We start from the raw sequence: 20999 nt of genomic DNA on the forward strand, positions 1-20999 counted from the left end.
TGGCAACAGGACCCAAAGAGACACACAATGACTCACACTGGTGAGTAAACCAGGACATCACTAAAGGACCAAAACGTATAGAGGGAAAGGATGATTATGGCATCAGAAAGAAATATAACAAAAATATTTATAAAAGAGAATTCATAAAGTAAATAAAAGGGGGAATACTATATAAAACATGATTTATCTACTCATATTAGAACTAAATACTCCTATATTTGAACAATTTAGACAAAGAAGCCCCACGGCCAGGTTTTATAAAAAACTCAACAACAAACCATTCCTGATACACACGTAGGAAGCAGGTATGAGATGCAGTGCTAGTGGAAAGGGAGATGTGAGGCTGAGCTTCCCATGTAAAGCGGCGCGCTGCTGGAAGCATCACATCTTCCCCCGTGCCACTGGGCCTTGTCTGACAGCCGTCTGGACTTTAAAAAGGGGTGATAACTTAATTTCTACTCATGTCAACACTGCTGCAGGGGCCAAGAGGAAACTGTGGGCCTATTGTGTGTCTGTCATATCATCCTGCATTTTGTGGCCCCAAGAATGAAAAATATTTAAGTGGCTTTGATGTCCTGGATCTTGTTGAACTGCTCTGATGGTCTGAAAGCATTTGAGTTTCCTTGCTGCTCATCTACCTTGGGTCCTTGTAAATGGTCAGAAATTATTTGTGGGTGGAAATGCGCTGCTTGCTTGTTGTGTTAAACTTTCAGGACGACTTTCAAACAGCCAACAATAATGCCACGTATCCTAGCTGAAGCAAACACAAGTGCAGGGCTTACACTGGAACAACCCTGAGCTTGAGGGCGTTGACAGCAGCTTCTATCTGCCAATCTCCCTGTGGATATTGTTGCAGTACTGGCAGACAGACAGCCAGGGCTTGTGGGCTGACAGATCCTCTCTGTCAGCAGGTTATCATTTCCAATTAAACCCTTTCATCTAAACGTACAGTCAACTCCTTGGCAAGCCAAAAAAATGACCTGAATAAGACGTTATTAGTCTATTTCAACAGGTCCCCATTTTTTCAACCTCCACTCTGTAACTGGGGAGGGGGGTTGGGCAATCTTTTAAAGCATTACGGTTCTAGATTCTTCAGCTATCTTGATGCAAATAGCTCAGAACTTCAGCCGTCTGCGGTGGTCACGTTCTGTTTAGAGATAAACTTTCAAAATTGCGCTGGATTGACACACCGGCATGTCCTCTCTAACATGTGTACCAGCACAAGGGCCTTTTTGTCTTAGCTTTGTTCTGTCAGGGCCCACTGTGGACAGCGCTGTTCCTATCCACTATGCAGGAGACACAAAGGAATGCACGCGGAGCTCAGTAACTGTCTGTTGAAAAAGGCCTCACAACGTCTCATTTCCTTTAATAAGATGGCCTCTAAGGCATCCGGATGGACCAACTAAATACAGATTAACCCCTCAGCATCATCAGCAGTCACTCAATCAACATGACTGACTCACTCGTGCATTGGTGTGTGTGTGAAAGCATACTTAAAAACCCACAACTTGCACTACTTGAGAATATACTGTCTGCAGTCTTGAAAATACTGACATTTTCAAAAGGGCATTTATATATGGTTTAGCAGTAGAGTTCATGAGCACTTAATGTGTCCATGTCACCAAAAGACAACTTGGTTAAAGAAATGCCTCAACTGGAAGTGATCTAAAACCCAGTTTTTAATATACATTATCATTGAAGGCCATATTATTCCTTATTTCAAGATTACACTTAAGTGAAATGTATTTAACCTTCATTAATATCAAGATGGTATCAGTGCATAATATTTTGGGAAGCCAAACCACAGCAATAGACAAATAAAGCAGCTCTATATTATATATTCACCATACGAGAACAAAAATATTCGTCATCAACTTTTTTAAGATTCTTGCTTGCTAGAATATTTTTCGAAAAGGCAACTAGTGACTAAGGTCAGATAACTCCAGTCTCTTGCTCTAAAGTCAGACTTGCTACACATACATCTCCCCACACCAACACACAAGGTGACTATTGCCACACTATTCAAAAGGACCAACTACTTCCTGTATAGAAACGGAAAATTGGCATGTCATCTAATACGTGAGATGCAAATTCCTATAGGACACATTTAGAAGGTCCCAAACACAATAGCTTCTGATATCCAATCAGCTTCAGGGCAAAACAAGCTGCAGTGCCGTTCGGCTATAACCTATACACTAACCTGTGTAGATCCTGGCCAACGGCTTTGGCATGTGAGTTTGCTTTGCGCTTCGTCTAGTTTTACAAAGAGGGGTTTTAAGTGCAACTCAATTCACAATTTCCTCTTTTAGCTCTACAGTGAGATACACTCTCCGAAATGTAGCCCCACTGACCCACACCAACTTCCTGCTCAAAGACACAAAAGTGTACACTATGAAAGCAGTCAGGAATCCAGATAAGTAAAGAATTAAACCCAATTTCATTGACCCCTTTCCTTCTGCTTAATCTGCTTTAATCAGACAATGATACTTTATTTATCGAGAGCAGGGGTAGAGTGGTCCATTGGTGGGATGGAGAGGTTGCACTTTTAAGCATTTAGAATCATTCAGAAAGTAATCCTTGCAGAGAAAGGAAAGTTGAGAAAGGGAAAGAAAGTGTAAACAGGAAAAGAAAAGGTAATAAAGGGGGGAGACTGAGAGGAGGAATGGAGGAAGGAGAGAGAGATTGAGCAAAACAGAGGGAGTGTTATCGGGGCACCTGTACCCGACGTAAAGAAACACCTTCAGAAATACTAGGATAATCCTCTTAGTTTTAATGGTTTTGAAATGCTATGAAAGATTAGGTAAACAGCGCATTTGATTAATGGGAAAAGAAGTCAATTGGCCATGGAGCGTGAAGTAGCACACAATGCTTCTTTCATTGCAGTGCTGCTGAGAGCAGAGATGCTCACAGGGTTGTCTTGGCACGAACACAATTGTGTTCATCTCTCCCGAGGAGAGTGAGCAGTCTCAAACTTTTTCAAGATGTGGAAACTTGAGTGTGCATGAGGAAGAATTAATGTGCAGAAATGCACACACGGAGAAGTTTAAGGGGATAAGGAAATGGAAGGAGGGTGATTTGGATTGATACAATTCCGGTTTGGATAACAGGACATCATTTGATGCTAAATACTTGACTTACTCATCCCTGAAAGTCTGTAATAACACTCATGAAAAACTGGATCTCTGCAGCCTCCCCTCCTGATGCCGCTCTCTTTCCTCTCTGCAGGTAAAGGTCAGCTAGTCCAGGTGCTTGCCCTCCACTTGACTCCTTTCCAGCAGACTGTGGCTAAAGCAGAATCTGCAGTGACCCATTCTAACTCAATGTCATCTATGCATGATCAAATCCCCCCAAAACAGCTTAGCTGTGCCGAGCCAAGGCCTCGGGTCTAGGGCATTAGTCATATGGCAGTCAGAACAGTGGAGGAGGGGACGGGCAGATTAGACTGAGAAGCTCAAAGTGTTCGTCATCTGTAAGGTCTTGAGGAGAAACCAGAAACGGTTGATGCAACTCACTTAATCCAAACACTAAATAAAATGTGGTAACCCTACATCAGTTTGTATTTAGCACACTGTTATACAGTATGTGTATATCCTGTATTATCATTGGACCAAAATCAAACATCGCCAGACAAGAATGTGATTATTGGACTATTCAAACATGTATGCCAATGTTTGTGAAATACTGTCTTTCAAAAATATCCTCTGGTCTGGTAAGAGAATCAGAAACAGGTTTATTATCAGGTAGGTTGACACATACGAGGAATTTGACTCGGTGTTGTGGTGCATACATAAAAGTAAAACTAAATGTAAAACACAGATAGAAAACTATTTAAAGAAAACTATAATAACATTAAAAAATATAGTAAAATATAGCAGTATTTACATTGAAATAGAGACAGACTGTGGTACATTTTATGAAAAGTAAAAACGTTTGGCATATTAGTATCACAAAGAGCCAAACTCCCCTAAGGCCTAAGAATGTGTTATGGTTGGACTAAGTGCCTTTTTTTTTTACTAAACTGTTTAGCCTCTTGCTTTTTTTTTGTCTGTGTCTTGCTTCATGTTTGTCCTTAAATACCACACACACACACACACACACACACACACACACACACACACACACACACACACACACACACACACACACACACACACACACACACACACACACACACACACACACACACTTACTTTAAGGTCACTCTTTCAAGGTCACAATGCCTGTTTGAGAATGTATTTGAGTCGGAAGCAGGTTAATTGCTGAACACAGTCAACAAGGTATTTAGTTTGGTTTTTTTGGGACTCTTGACCTCGACCCATGGCACATTCTTTACTGACTCCAAGGGATCAGAACCAAAAGTTAACCACGAAAAGCCAGTAGTGCATTAACTACTTATTGACTTTGACAAGTGATTTGTCTAATTGAGTGCGTTTAAAAGAGGAGACAGCTCAATATTATAACCGCTTCTTCAATGCTCATATGTGGAAGAAATGTTTATTTTTCCTACATACATCAAATGCTAACAATTAAACAGCTATGACTCAACAAGCCTCCGGATACCGGAGAATCCACAGTGTATACTAATCCCTCTCCATAGCCAGAGGCAGCACAAGCAGCATAAGCTCTCCTGTCCTCCCTGCTATCACCTCTCCATTTGCTGCCATGCCATCCCTACGGCGCTTTCAGCCACTCTCCTTCTCTTTCTCCTTTCCTCTCTTTCCATCCGCTAATCCTCTTTAAGGACATTACCTGCTAATATATCCAGTCAGAAGGTATAAAAGCCCAGCTATCTCTGCACTGCCATCGGCAGCACGCTAAATAGGCCATTAATGGGGAAAGGCAAATGGGGATATCGTGGTTTTGACCCCTAATACCAATCAGATCCTGGTCTAGCCGAGTGACTGTCTGAGGTGGAGCATGTGTCGGGTCACAAGGAGCCGAGGGAGAGGAAGGGGATGACGGTAAAAGAGCCAAAGTGTGGTTGGCCTTCAGTGTATGAGACCAAAAGATTGAATGCTTTCTGCGACATTTCTTTTGAGGGGTTTGTTAAAAGCACATAGGTTTCAAACACAGGCGATGAGGGACTAGCACCAGAGCCAACATTCTTTTTAAAACTATTTAAAAATCACAATTTTATTTACACCAACATCCTAGATGTCAAAGCCAAATAGGGCAAATTCAGACACTGGTGCCCCCACATGGCAAAGAGTGTCTACTGTTAGAACAATCTTAACTTCAATATAAAGCAGTCATGTTAGTTAGCTGCATATGGAACACATAGTCCATCTGTGATACATGTATTCAAACAAATAAATAGAGATACATATTAAAAGGGTAAAATATTAGTAAAACCATCTCTCTTTAGACTGAAGTCCTTATTAAGTAAGTGTTAAGTAAGAAAGTGGATTTTGCTCTGACTCTTTATATTATATATACACTGTTATTATATTTTCACAAGTATGAAAAACACAGTAGGAGTTTTACTCCCTGCAGTGCTCGTTAGATAGAAAGTTTAGAGCAGAAACATAAGCCAGTAACAAAGTTGTTATTGAACAGTTTTGCCACCGTTTGAGAAAAACAAACAAACAAGAGGTTGTTCTCTGTTCCTGCTCATAGCCGGTTAACCTGCAGACCTCCCTGACCTGTCGGTGTCGTTGACTTGGCCCCGAGGCAGGGCAGCTGTTCATTTAACTGGTAATTGAGTGCCACTGACATCACTTTAATGAGACAGCACTAATGAGTGCTGACAGCTCAGACAGCACACAGCCATCAGCTCACCTCCAGCAGGTTCAGCTGGCCCAGAGTACAGAGAGCAGAGAGTGCCCTCCTCTGGTTAACACAGGAAATGACCACTACAAGGACCAGATGTGCTTCAACAAATACATTCCCCCTGTCATGTCCTGTCTTTGTAATCTGTTCATATCAAGTGTTAGGTAGAGGGATGTTGCATTTTAATGATCACATGTGGAAATCAATAATTGTAATCATTATGAAAACAATTAAATAGCCATAACCTCAATAGTTGAGTATAATAATTATTTAGCTACTTATTAACAATTTGAATTAAATCAAATGAAATTGTTGCATTTATTATTAACTACAACATCTCTTAAAGTTAATATTTAAAAGCAGTTATTTATTGCACATCTTTTCACATCCACTAGAGGGAAGCATCATATCAAAAGTCTTTAGCTGGTTCAATACTACATAAAGATTAAAACGACATGACAAATTCATTTGTTACAGTTTCTGCCAACATGAAAGGCTGATATCTGTATTTCTGTCACATAATATGGAACTGAGAGAATTGAGAAAGTAGTAAAAACATGATTTTAAGCTTTTTCTCCTGCTGTCAGCGTGTCCTAAAAAAGCTGCATGTGAGTGTAATGAAATGTAGCAGCGGCAGTCAACACTGAGAGGGGAGCAAGGGACAGACAGATCCCCCCCCCCACCCACAGACAGTGGGTTGTAATTATTGGAGCCACTGCCACAATGGTTCAGGAGATAGAGCTGGTCTAATCAGACAGTAGGCTCCTCCAGTCAGCATGTCAAGTATCAAAATACTGAACCCCAAATTGATCCCAAAGGCACAGCCAGCCCTGTGAGGATGAGGATTAGATACAGCTCAAAGGGACCTTGTACATGTTGGCAAGTGGTGTAAAAGAGCTTTAAGTGAACCAAGCGAAGGGATTGCAGTGACTTCCTTCCACCACGCTGAGGCCTAAAACTGAGATTTCAATGAGGTGTGATGAGTCAGTGAACCAGCAACAGCCATTCGTTCAAATGTATTCTCACGCTTCCTTCATGACTTTTTGGTATTCAATGTTCAGAGGCAAGGAAGATACTGAGTTGAGATGCAACCAGGGGCGGACTGGGACTAAAAAGCCCGGGCGACCGGCCCAACTCGGTACCGCTAGTCAATTGTCAACGGAGGGGGGGGGGGGGGGGGGGGGGCTAGTGTTTTTAAAGCAGAGGTCAATCATTTGTACGGCCCTCGGAGGATGTTGGAAAATTGAAATGGCCATTTTCCCCACCCCTGGTCTAAGTACTAGCTGAATACGAATACGTCCCATTAGGTTATCCTCTTTCCCCTCTTAATCCCATTCATTCTAGTGCTGTGTAGACTATTACACATCAACAAATGAAGAACGCAAACTATTTTATTCCTTAAAGTGTACAGTACAACCAAGCCCAAACAGAGCAGAACATTTGCCTCTCACAAGACTGTTTGTGCCGTCACCTAGCTGGGAAAATAAACGGCGATGACAGGTGATGGATTTAAGTCATTTATAGCCTAATGGTTTGGCCGACTTAAAGGAAGTGGAGCATATAATAAGCCTTGTTATCGGAGATATAGTAACCCCCTGGGGAGGGCAGCCAGCTCAGCCAGGGATAGAAAGGTTGATGTGTTAATTTAAGGGTCAGAAGTCAGTCCAGTTTTTCTGAGGTGTTTTATTTTAATGTAAGTTTGAAATTGACAATTTACACCTACATTATAAAAGCTTGGGCTCAGACAAGCTAAATTATACATTAGAATAATATAGTATGTGTGTTCATTATTAAAAAGGGACCCATAGAGAGCAACTGATTAAGTTGCAATACAAAATGAATAACCTTGTTTGTGTGCTGCTACTACTACTAGTTTGACTTCACAGACTATGCATACAACATAACTGAAATGCAGAAACATTGGCTACTTGCATGCTTAAGATGTATCTGTTGCTCCTCTGAGTCACCAGATCAACGTATGAAAGCATGAATCATGACACGGACGAGCAGATGGGCCAAGTATGTGAGAACGGGGGACCTTGTTCTACAGAAGTGAGACGGCTGTCCAAGCACTAAACAAACAAAGAATAATGTGAAAAGACAGCCTCTGAAATTGTGCACGAGCCAGTTGGGGATGCAGCCAGGCGTGTGTTTATTCAGCCACAGGCACGAGTCATCTATTGCTAGCAATTCCCTGCATCATGAACACTGTACGCAGTATTTGCTTTAACACGCTCATGAGGATGTGTGTCTAACTTGTTCCTTTTACAAATCAGGAGATACAGATATATTGTCATTGAAGAAAATAATTCCCACAATAATCTAAGTTTAGGGACCCACACATAAACACCATTATAGAAGCAATAATGTGAGAATAAATGTCAGTTTCAGGAAAATGAAGCACATACACAAGCATTTAATGACCGAACACACATGAAGGTCCTGACGTGCAGGATGACCTCTCACTCCCACTTCATTAAACTAAATAACTACATTGAGTTGCTTACTGTCATGCTTGTGTACAGCAATGTCACACTCATTACCAGAAAAAGGACAGCAAAGCAGATGGGCAAACACGATTAACTGAGCCTGGAATCGCTGCGCGAATGTATGTACAGCCAAGATACAACCAGCAATTTGAGGCTCAGCCAACAGAAAAAGACACAGCCTTCAGATCTACAGTAAATACAAGATGAAAGTTATTTTGTATATAATGAGAAGACCACAGAGTGTAGGAAGTAAGCTGTTTACATGTATATAAGAGTGATTCTGTAAAAGGAAGAAAAACCCACATAAAGTACCAGAACTAGGATATTGCTTTGTTTGCAGAACTTGCAACTGATAACAACTTGATTGTGAGATCAGGCTCAAATTGTTAAACAACTTTATGCTGCTTGTCCTTATGCTTGTTATCCCTGAACCATGGAAAAGTGAACCCTCTCCCATGTCAATGTTTAAGGAACAAACACAAACAGCCTTGCTTTCAGCTCGACCTCTATTTTCAGTTTATTCAAACAGTTTTGAAAAGGCTTTATAATACAAAACAAGGTTGAGGTGTCATCTCTCTTCTACAACGTTTACAGTACCAGCTGCTGTTTTCAACTAAAATATTCAAATTCTAATGTCGTGAATAAAAAGTTAGCAACTATAGAAGATAAACATAGTGGAAGATGTAGGAGCTAGAGTAAGATATTTTTCAGGTGCTGATGGTGCCCACAACACGCTAAAAAGGAGACATACATTCATCATCAAATCACCTGAAACACGGCCCCATATGAATGACAAAGTTCCTTAATGTTTGCTACATGAAGGTAAAAAAAGGCAATGTTTTTCCCACGTTCACAAAAAACAAATGTATGGGGGGAAAAAGTTAATCGGAAAGGTTCTGCTGCCACCAAGCATCAAAATAATTCTAATTCAGTCTGAATAAGACTGAATTAGTTAATAGAAAATCCCTCGACAACTTCAAATCCCCAGGGTAAAAGGGCCAAACATTTGCCAGACCATAGTGAACTGTTTTCAAATGTATCACTTTAGATATTAGATGCACTGCTCAAAATGTACTACTGGAAATGAATACACAGAGGTTGCACATAAATAGAGATGTATCACCATAGCAAACAGCCAGCAGCACATGGCCTGCATGCATAAACCATAACTGCCAATAATTCATATTCATCGTTGAATTGAATATGAACCGCAAAAGCAGAAGTCAGCAGAAGCCAAAAACAGCCCAAACTAGCTCACTGGCATCCCTTAGCAACAAACACATGTACTGAGCCAGAAAGCAATATGTCATTATCAATGAATGAAAGCTACGCAGCACAGCAGCATACACTTAGCAAACAATAGTTTATAATCTAGTTTAATTTTCCTAATCTTTCAAGTGGAACAGTTATAAAAATTGTTTGTTTTTTAAGTGTATAAATTCATTTAAAATAGAATTTCTGGAAATGTAAATAATTAAAACATGCAAAGTAGTGTCTGCAGAGCCTTTTGGAGGATTATACATATGGCTGTGTGTGTCTGTAACCTTTCACCTCATTAACTCAAAGTCGGAGAGCAAATTAAGTTGAACTTTATACTATCTATGGGAGGACTGCAGAGACTCAACGATGTGTAAAAAAAACCAAACACCCAATGTAGTTTCCCTGTTCCTTTACTTTGTGGAAAGGGCAGAAGTAAAAGGGCCTCTCTCTCTGGAATTAATTAGAAAATCTGCACAGCCATTATTGGCAATTTGTCATTACTGACAATTTATAGGATGGCTAGACAGCTGCACACGTGACCACTGTTACAACAGATAGACTGGTTTCTCTTGTACTAGTAGCCGGACCGAGAATAAATCTCTTTCCATCAAACACTATAGATCATATCCATGATTTCGTCCTAGAACTAATCTGAGACCAATCACTTTTTGCATATGAGTAATTTTAACTTTCATCTTTTCCTGGTGGTACCATTGGGCATGTTAATTGAAATATTTGGAGCTGAAAATGAATAGTGGTCTGTGACAGTGGTAAATGAGTCTATCCTGTATTTGAAGTAAGGTGGGAGCTTTTTAACTAATGTAATGCTCATATACCTCAGTCTTCACTAAAAGTCTTGTTTTGTGATTTCAGTTTTGTTTAGCACCATCTACTAACATAGAACATTACAGTGATTACAGGACTAAAACAAATGACTTACTGCTGCTCCCATCAGCAAGGTGATCAACAGACTCCGTCTCAGACATGACACCTGATCTGGAACAAATACAAAATGCTTTTATCTATATGGCAATTCCCAGTAAATGTACAACACTATTCACTGCTTGCTTGACAAACAGTCTGGCAAAGAAATGTATGCATCCTCTGGCATCTTGTTTGTTGTTGTGGGTTTTTTTAATTGAGAAAAGTATTTTAGCAGCGTTTTCACTGAACAGCACAGTTACTGAAACCACTGAAGCTCGATTTGCTATTGCACACAGGGCATGTCTAAAAGTGGGAATCATATTATCTTTAAAGAGCAGAGTCATATGAAGTATGCTTCGAGCATCACACTTTAGAATTGTTTAGCTATCAGGAAGGATACTCTGAAGGATGAATGTGCAACAGAGCCATATGATTTTTTATTATCTGTGGCATAGATGTTACTACGGAGCCCCCCTGGTGACATTGGTGAGAAAAATATTAATACGTGGCCACGTATTAATAATGCGTGGCCACAAATTAGTTATTATGTTCCCACGCATTAGTAATTCGTGGGAACACAATAATTATTACGCAATAACTAAATCCAGATAGTCTATAGAAACTATAGGTTACTTACGTAACCCCAGTTCTCAGAGTAACATGAAGTGAGATGTCTCACTATGGGATGCGCCTCATCGCGGAGCAAACAGAAGCATCAATCTCATTAGGCCAATCCTGATTGGCTGGTGATCTTGACGTCAACGTCAGGGAATCACCCCCTATAAGTAGCTTGCGCCACGACGCATGCGTCATTCAAAATAAGCACCTCTTCTCGCTTCACCATAGCAAGGAGGGCCGTCTGGTGAGACATCTCACTTCATGTTACTCTGAGAACTGGGGTTACGTAAGTAACCTGTAGTTCTCATTCATAACACTCCATTCGATGTCTCACTATGGGAAATTGTAGCTCCCGTATTGCCAGATGAGCTTATCTAGAAAATCACCAACCAACCAGAACTTAACAGGTAGAGTCCCGACTCAACAAGGTGCCCAGCACTGCTCACTGAGCGGAGACGTCTAGCCTGTAAAAGCGGACAAAAGTGAGCGGCGAGGACCAGCTCGCCGCTGCACAGATGTCTTGGATGGAAACACCCTTGAACAAAGCCCAGGATGTAGCCAGGCCCCGAGTCGAGTGAGCCCGCAGACCCGAAGGTACTTGCAAACTCTGACTCGTATAGGCCAAAGCAATTGCCTCCACAATCCAGTGGGAGAGCCGTTGCTTAGTAACAGGCTTGCCCTTGTGAGGGTTAGCTCAGGACACAAAGAGTTGGTCATTAAGACGAAGCTCCTTTGATCTGTCCGTGCGTAAAGCACGGACTGGACACAACAGATCCTGCTGCTGTTCCCCGGAGGAAACCAGCGGCGGAGGAAATGCCTCAATGTCAATTGGGGTACACGAACCAACCACCTTTGGTGTATAGGCAGGGTTGGGCTTCAACAACACTCTCGTTTGCCCTGGGGCGAACTGAGTGCATGAAGGATGTACAGACAGCGCATGAATATCACTGACCCGCTTGGCGGATGCCAGGGCCAGTAACAGCACTGTCTTGAGTGACAGATGTTTCATGTCAGCTCCTTCCAGGGGTTCAAATGGGGTCATTCTGAGCCCAAGAGAGAAGGCAGAAAGCGTTTTAGGGTGGGGAACCCCGCTAAAAGCTCCGGGTGATTTACGTGCGCCCGCTGGAGGTCTCTGCTCCAGAGACCCCTCACCGGGCGACCTTCGTAAATACCCTATCAGCCTGTCAGACATGCATCCGTGGTGACCACCTTCCGTGAAAGGACAGCACCCGTAGGCGCGCCCCGTACTAGAAAAGTCGGGTGCGGCCAGTGGCGTAGTGTCACTACGCATTTCATAATAACCAATACTCTCCGCACGCCGTGGCGCGCGGGGTTTCGTTTTATTATGAGACCCATGTTGAGCAGGTGCTTTACGAGGACATTTGTCTGCGTAATCTGACTCTGCTCGGCGGGCATTATAGATAAAACCCTCCTTTCTAGGAGAGAGAATATGGGTTGACTCTCCCCGGGCTTGTGAATACAGATAGCCCGAGAAGCGAGGGGGGGTGACGGTGACTTGGAGTCTGTAGCTCCGTGTAACTGTCTTCTCCCGCTGTATGCTCCTTAGAGCCAGCTGAGATGTCACATCTCTTCCCCTCTGAGTCTCTATTTGTTGTGTTATGGGGCCCTCCAGTGTCTGAGCACTGTGGTGCCCCATTTCGACAATCCCCACCGACACAGCGCATGCGTGTGGCGGTGGTGCCCTTATGGCTCCAGCCGGCACTGCGCATGACGGTGGTGCCATCACAACCCCAGCCGGCACTGCGCATGCGTGTGACGGTGGTGCCTTTACAGCTCAAGCCGGCACTGCGCATGCGCGTGACGGTGGTGCCTTCACGACCCCAGCCGGCACTGCGCATGCGCGTGACGGTGGTGCCTTTACAGCTCCAGCCGGCACTGCGCATGTGCGTGACGGTGGTGCCTTCACAGCTCCAGCCGGCACTGCGCATGCGCGTGACGGTGGTGCCTTTACAGCCCCAGCCGGCACTGCGCATGCGCGTGACGGTGGTGCCTTCACGACCCCAGCCGGCACTGCGCATGCGCGTGACGGTGGTGCCTTCACGACCCCAGCCGGCACTGCGCATGCGCGTGACGGTGGTGCCTTCACGACCCCAGCCGGCACTGCGCATGCGCGTGACGGTGGTGCCTTTACAGCCCCAACCGGCACTGCGCATGCGCGTGACGGTGGTGCCTTCACAGACCCGTCAATTGTCCGCCCTTTGAGAGAGGCCGTAGCTGCTCTCAGAAGGGGAACAGTTGACGGACTGTTTATTGTTTTTCTTTTCATTTGTTCGAGCTGCGCCCTTGGCTCGAAGCCTGGATGCGTCAGCGGAAAATGTTTTATGACAGAAAAATCAATAAGTGTGTGACATGTGTTTATGCGGACTTGAGGATGGTGTTGAGGCATCTCTCGAGGCGGCGGGAACACATTTAGAGCTGGGGAACCGTAGACTTCCAGCTCTGTCACAGAGGGGAGAAGGAGGGGCTGTCACGCCGCTCGCTTCTTCTTCCTCGACTGCTGGCCAAAATTCTGGGTTGGCTGCGCCTGGGCTGCAGCCGGAACCAGAGATTTTCTAGGCCAGCTCGCCCTCGTCCCCTGCCTGGGCTGGGGACTCGGGGCGGACTGCGACCTCTGCGTTTTCGGTATTTTGAACCAAGCAGGGTTCGGGGCAGCTTGGACGAAGGGCTGCCGCTGCGAAGGCAGCGGCTGGGCCCTTCGAGGGAGGCAGAGGTGGAGGGCCTCGTCCTCCTTCTTTTTCGACTCGCATCTCCTCTGCATGGAGGCAAGAGCGGAGCCGAAAATCCCCTCGGGAACGATGGGCATGTCAAGCACATCCTCCTTTTCCCGGTCTGGGAGGTTGGTGAGGTTGAGCCATCTAGCTCTTTCCTGCACCACCATGATCCCCATTGTTTTGCCCGTGGCCTGGACGGCGCAGCGTTGGACACAGAGACAAATATCTGTGACCGCGGCCAACTCGTCCAGAACGGCCGGTCCAGGATTACTCAACATATCCTCACAGAGCTCCGCTTGGTATGCGGTTAGCAGTGAGGAAACGTTCAGAGCCCTGGCGGACAACGCTGCGGCTCTGTAGGACCGTTCAGTCATGGTCGACTGGAAACGGTCCACCTTCGCTGGCAGCGTGGGGTTCCTGCTTGGTGACGGGCCCATCCTCGGTAGGAGGTGGGCTGCCACCAGCAGTTCCATCGGCGGTATGCGGAGCAGGCCGAGCCTCTCCATACCGTCACAGTCTAGGGAGGAGGCACCCTGGATTGGGGCCTTGTTCCTAAAGGGTCGGTCCCTCCACGAGACCGACACCTCATCCAACATCTCCGGGAAGACCGGGAGGAGTTGCCTCCTTGTCCTCGTTGCTTGGGGAGAATGTTTCCCCTCATAACGGGACCTGGCGGTCTCCTTGGCCATTTCGGGCCACGGGATATCTAGCCTGGACACGCGGCCTGCAGGTCCATGCTCAGACAGGGCGAAGCTGGTGTGCTATCGCCCGGGAGAGCAGCCATCGCTCCCAGCTTTGCCGTTTGAGCCGATGACATGAAGATATCTTCTTCTTGCTCATCCGAATCAGACAGGAGGGACTCAGAGGTGTCCTCTTCGTCCTCCATGTAGTCTAATTCCAGGACATCCTCCGCCGGCGAGACCATGGTGAGGTCTCGCCGGGAGCTCCCGCCTGGTGAGGCGTGGGGCTCCGTTCCCGCGTCTCTTGCCGCCACCGGGTCCCGGCCTGACACAGCGTGGGATCCCGGTTCCGCAGCTGCCGCTGTTAGTGAGCCCCAGACCGACACAGTGAGGGGCTCAGTCTCTGCGGCGGACGCCCCCGTGTCTTGATTGCCAAACGGCGAATCAGTGGACATGAGGGAGTCCTGTTCCAACAAGCTAGCTTGGTGTGCTAGCCGTTGGTGGAGGCTCTTTCGGGTGAAACGGGCACAATGCCCGCACGAGCCGGGGTTGTCGATAGCCTCCTGGGCGTGTTCCAGCCCGAGGCAGGACGAGCAGACCCGGTGTGAGTCTGTGCCTGCTATCTTCAACCCGCAGCCGCATGACCGAGCCTCCGAGTCCCTGACTCCTCTGGTGTGAGGGGGAGAGGCGTCCATCTTGTTCGCCTCGTGGCGTGGAGAGGACCCGCTCGTAACAGGTACGTCGTTGAGAGAAAAGTGTTACCAACCCGTCCTTAATCCGGAGAAAAAGGGACGGTGTGGGTCCTTTGTTCTCAAAGAATATTGACTGGTGTGTCAATATACTTATAATCCTTTTCTCCTCCGTGAGAGAGAAAAAGAAAAGCGTCCTCGCTACCGTGGTGTCGGTAGTAAGGGGAAGCTAGCAACAGGTGCGTAGCTAGCTTGAGAAAAATCAAAACCTTACCTTACTTTCCGGGGAAAGAAACGGCGAGGTCGATTTTAATACTAACTGGCGTTAGTATTACCGTCTTCTTGCGAAGCAGAAGGAGTAGCCGGCGAGCGCCCGTCGACCGAAATGTTTTGGATTTGGGTTCAGTCTGTGGACTGTTAAGCTTGTCCGGCTACTGTAGAGATGTGCTCTGAAGCGAGAAGAGGTGTTTGAATGACGCATGCGTCGTGGCGCAAGCTACTTATAGGGGGTGATTCCCTGACGTTGACGTCAAGATCACCAGCCAATCAGGATTGGCGTAATGAGATTGATGCTTCTGTTTGCTCCACGATGAGGCGCATCCCATAGTGAGACATCTGAGACACAGTGTGCATCTGGACCCGGTAACGACATTACCTATTGACGCAGCAACCACTGTAAGTTATATTCTTGTTTAATTAGACTTCTCTGTTTCATTTATTCGACTCTGTATAAATTGTTATTGTAGCTTTAACGGCTAAATCGCGTTTGAGAGATTTTAAATCTCAGATCTGCTCAGGCGAAACCTGCTTTACAGGTCTCAGCACTCAAGCCTGCATTAATATAGGCACGGCCAGTCTACTGATAGCGTGAAGTACAACCGCGTGACTCAGTCATTTTGTACCTTAAAAAGCATTTAAATAGCGCATTTAAAATCTGATGAACTCAGTGTGCATCTGGACCCGGTAACGACATTACCTATTGACGCAGCAACCACTGTAATTTATATTCTTGTTTAATTAGACTTCTCTGTTTCATTTATTCGACTCTGTATAAATTGTTATTGTAGCTTTAACGGCTAAATCGCGTTTGAGAGATTTTAAATCTCAGATCTGCTCAGGCGAAACCTGCTTTACAGGTCTCAGCACTCAAGCCTGCATTAATATAGGCACGGCCAGTCTATTGTCGCCCATTAGCTGTAGATAGTTAACTAATTAGAGGGCCGTGGCCCTACAGCTGTGTGAACTGAGCAATCAGGCGTCCATTTTTGGGTAGCTCTTTCCTGGAGCGTCAGCTTCAGCGTCAGACAGCCGAAGACCGACAAAGACATTGGAGTCCTGCGGGAGTAAGACCGACAAAGACATTGGAGTCCTGCGGGAGGCAAAGAGGGAGGCAAAGAGGAGGCAAATCCTACTCTGATTGAGCTGGTGTCTTATTTATCTTTTCTTTAGTTTTCTAGCCCCTCATGCTATAATCATGTGTATTTTCTCCATTCCTGTTCATGTGTCTTCTCGCAATTATCACTGGCCCCGTGTATCTCCTAATCGATATAACCGGCCTGCTCTCGTCTATCCCACGTGCTCCACTGAGATCCAACATCTAGTTTCAGGTGGCCTGTGGAACTGCCAGTCAGCTGTTCCTAAGGCTGACTTCATCTCTGGCTACGCCTCCCTGCAGTCTCTGGATTTCCTTGCTCTCACTGAGACCTGGATTACTCCATCCAACACATCCACCCCAGCAGCTCTCTCCACTGCATATTCCTTCTCCCATACACCCAGACCCACTGGCAGAGGAGGTGGCACTGGTCTCCTGCTATCTCCCAAATGGAGCTTTTCCCTCTTCAAGCTACCTAACTTCACTCCTTCCACCTTTGAATTCCATGCCGTCACAGTAACCCATCCTATACAGTTAACCATTGTTGTTCTCTACCGTCCACCAGGCGCCTTGGGGGACTTCTTGGAGGAATTAGATAATCTCCTCTCACTCATCCCTGAAACTGGCCCTCCCGCTGTACTTCTCGGAGACTTCAACCTCCAGACGGGGAAGATAGACGAACTAACATCTCTGTTAACCGCCTTTGCTTTCTCACTGTCTCCGTCCCCACCGACTCATAAAGCTGGCAATGTCCTTGATCTCATATTCTCAAGGAACTGCTCTACTTCTAACCTCTCTGTAAACCCGCTCCACACATCCGATCACTTCTTCATTTCATTCTCTCTATCCCTTTCCAAACATAACAAACTAATCTCTTCCCATCCTGCACTTGTCCGCCGTAACCTTCGCTCCCTCTCCCCCCCTACCTTTGCCTCGTCGGTGCTCTCAGCCCTCCCTTCCTCTGATTCGTTCCATCTCCTGCCTCCAAACTCTGCTGCAGAAACTCTCCTCTCTACTCTCTCATCCACTCTGGACTCGCTCTGTCCTCTCACATCTCGGCAGGCTCGTCAGTCCCCTCCTGCTCCCTGGCTAAATGATGCACTGCGTGCTAATAGAACCGTCCTTAGGGCAGCAGAGCGGAAATGGTGGAAATCCAAACACCGTGACGACCTCCTAACCTATCAAGCTCTCCTCTCCTCTTTCTCTGCTTCGATCTCTCAGGCAAAAAGCACTTTCTTTCAAGATAAGATCCAATCTTCCTATTCCAATCCTAAAAAACTATTTTCCATCTTCTCCACCCTCTTGGACCCTCCAAAAGCCCCTCCCCTATGGGGGTTATTCCCTATCTTTATTCAAGAGCGTGGTATTTAAATTTGAGAGCATACTTTATGTATTTATTTCCCTCAAACCCTGTCCTCACACTCAAATAGTGCCTGCTTGCACTTAGATGTGCTCTGCTTGTGCTCAAACTGTACGCTTGCACTCAGATCTTTTGCTGCTTACAGATTTGTTCTGCTCTCAGATTTATTCTGTGCGCGCTCGAAACTTTTGTGCAACAATCCTGTCAAAATCCCTCAACCAATAGGAGGCCAGGTGTCCTTGCGGGTGCGTTCGCTTTACTTATTACAGCGTCCCGTATAACTCTTTAGTTCTCATGAACCAAGTACAGATCGCGTTCACACCGGAATAAATCCCTGGGGGTGGATTAGGCAAATGAAGCCGCTGACGTCACTTCTTCTGCTTTGGGTTTACTGGCAGGCCGCAAACCACTTCACGGCGCCCAAAGTCCCCGGCCGGAAGTCCCCGGAGTTGGGGACTGGCTTCACTAAGCTGCTGGGACTCCCAGCAGCTTCTACTGAAGCCTTCCGAGTAAATCGCCAGAACGCCGACACCTCCTCATCTCCACCGCTCCCATGTTTTATTTTGTGTTGCCATAAATTAGTCTCTCTGCGTTTCTGCGCTGGGCTAATGCTAATAATGCTAATGCGAGGATAATAAAATGGCGGCTTCACAAAACTTTTTGGGAGTTTTACGGGGCGTGGTTTGCAATCCGCCCAGCCAATCAGAAATATAGCTCTTTTCTCACAAGAGAGCCGCACGAAAGTCCCTGCTAAAAAAGGTTCTCATGAACTAATTTTAGTACCGGCTCTTTTTGGTGTGAACGCGACAAAAGAGTTCTCATGAACTAAGTTCTCATGAACCTTTGTGGGAAAAGTACTGCGGTGTGAATGCGCCTAATGTAATGTCTCCAGTTTGGAGGACAGCACGTATTGGCTTTTTTTGATCAAAATGTGATTGTAGTTCGTTGTCAACCTTACCACGGTACTTAGGAGACGTCATTTGTGTCTGAACAACGTTTTGTTCATGAGTTATTGATCCGTGAAATCTGAATCTGCCAATATCGTTCCAACTTTACTCGACTTGTTGTCACTCAGTCATCGGTTTCTATAGACTATCTGGATTTAGTTATTGCGTAATAATTATTGTGTTCCCACGAATTACTAATGCGTGGGAACATAACTAATTCGTGGCCACGCATTATTAATTTGTGGCCACGCATTATAAACTCGTGGCCACGCATTATTAATACGTGGCCACGTATTAATATTTTTCTCACCAATGTCACCAGGGGGGCTCCGTACAATGTAATACAGTGATGATCCCTTATTGTTAAACGCTAGGATTGGGTGTGGAAACCCTGAAAACTACACTTATTGACATACTGAGCCATTTCACATTTCCCACACAGGTGATGAATCTTCTGTGCACATACCTTTTCTCCTTATCGTGGAGTCAGACGCTGGCCAGCTCCATGTCTGTATGCGCAAATTAGCTAGCGGTTTGGCTAGCCGGCATGTTTACGAAACTTCACCACGTTGTGTGAACGTGCGACGTAATCTTGTCAGAAAGACGCTTAAACTCCTGAGTCTATTGTTGAACAGCAGGCTAGCATCCCTTCCGACAAACACGTGTGTGGCGTCTTTTTGACAAGCAGTTAGCCATTTCCCCCCGGAGAAGCACTAGTTTAATCTGAGACTGTTAGCTATGGTTTGGTTGAACAATATCCTCGCGTTGAGATGTTAAATCTCACATTTTCATAAAAAGGCAGTATTTTAAATGTGTGTTGAAGATAATACACTTTGTTCAGAGTGAACTCACTAACTATCTTATTTTAAACAAACACTTACACTCGTGCAAATCAGCCAATCAAGACACCGGCATCACCGGTCAAATTGGGTACAGATGTCTTCTACGCTTTCATTGCGGATGCGCAGTTCTTCCACATTGACATTGCAGCGTCCTCTTGAGCGCGTTAAAAACAACGTTTAGACACTTGTCGTGGTAAGCGTAAAGTAATACAGACGGTTTAGAGCATGGTGGTTACTTTATTCAGGCTTGTACTTTCCATGTCATTTCGTAGTAGCATCACCAGTCGTGTCCACATCCGGTCTCATCATCCTGTTAGCTCTATCACAATAAAAGCATAACAGCTAACACCCTTTATACAGTCTATGCTAACACCACATCTCCCTTTCTTAAGAAAACAGAACAGACTGTCACATGTATATACTGTGACTCAGAAAATGCAAAATCAGGTGATAAACTGAAAACTCTGCAAGAACCTCAGAACATGTCATCACACTTATTTCTGCACAATCACATAGCTATTTACTCAAAAATAGAACATTGCACTCTTAAGGCTTCTCATGAAAAATAACAAAAACAACCACTGAGTCAGGCAATAACTTTGTGAGCATAAGTGATCTAAACATCAAAACACAAAATGATTCAACATTCTTCCCTTTTCACATCATCTTTTTTTTCACATTCATTGTCTCCCCCCCCCCCCCAGTTCACAAGTCCAGTTTGTGAGGTTTTACCACCACTCTGCCATACCTAGTGGTAGGGCCGTGTGTGTGTGTGTGTACGGACAGGTGTGTGCCCCTTGGGAGTCTGTGTTGGTGACTCAGGGCGTTCTGGAGAACCCAGTGTAGGCTCACCTGGTTGGGGTGGTGTGCTGGGTGTTGGAGTGTGAGGTGTGTGTGGTACAGTCTCTGGAAAAGGGACAAGATGGTGTCTGTTCCGCCTGATGGTGCCTGAAGGCCCGTCCACTATGTAGGATCGTGGAGCTGAGTGCAACGAAACCACTGTGCCTTGAGACTTTGTATCTGTAATCCACACTGGCTGACCTGGTGTGAGCTGACTTAGGCAAGGCAAGGCAAGGCAAGGCAAGGCAAGGCAAGGCAAGGCAAGGCAAGGCAAGGCAAGGCAAGGCAAGGCAAGGCAAGGCAAGGCAAGGCAAGGCAAGGCAAGGCAAGGCAAGGCAAGGCAAGGCAAGGCAAGGCAAGGCAAGGCAAGGCAAGGCAAGGCAAGGCATAGGCAAGGCAATTTATATAGCACTTTTCAACACAAGGCAATTCAAAGTGCTTTACAAAAAATGAAAGAGATTAAGAAAATGGCATTTA

At 45.4% G+C, this 20999-nt stretch overlaps 1 long non-coding RNA gene across 2 annotated transcripts in view; it reads right to left on the minus strand.

Annotated features, from left to right (window-relative positions):
• The window catches only part of LOC117560887, a 31678-nt gene extending 10902 nt beyond the window's left edge, over positions 1–20776 (minus strand). Inside the window, exons 1-2 of one of the 2 annotated variants that reach the window (XR_004571257.1) lie at positions 19722–20776; positions 10459–10509 (exon numbers count right to left, since the gene is read on the minus strand). This is a non-coding gene — a long non-coding RNA (uncharacterized LOC117560887). Of the gene's footprint in view, positions 1–10458; positions 10515–19721 lie in introns of both variants that reach the window. The other variant, XR_004571256.1, reaches the window with a different exon arrangement.
• Between the last annotated feature and the right edge of the window lie 223 nt (positions 20777–20999).

The sequence above is a fragment of the Gymnodraco acuticeps genome, unplaced genomic scaffold, assembly GCF_902827175.1.
Source record: "Gymnodraco acuticeps unplaced genomic scaffold, fGymAcu1.1, whole genome shotgun sequence".
NCBI classification, from domain to species: Eukaryota; Metazoa; Chordata; class Actinopteri; order Perciformes; family Bathydraconidae; genus Gymnodraco; species Gymnodraco acuticeps.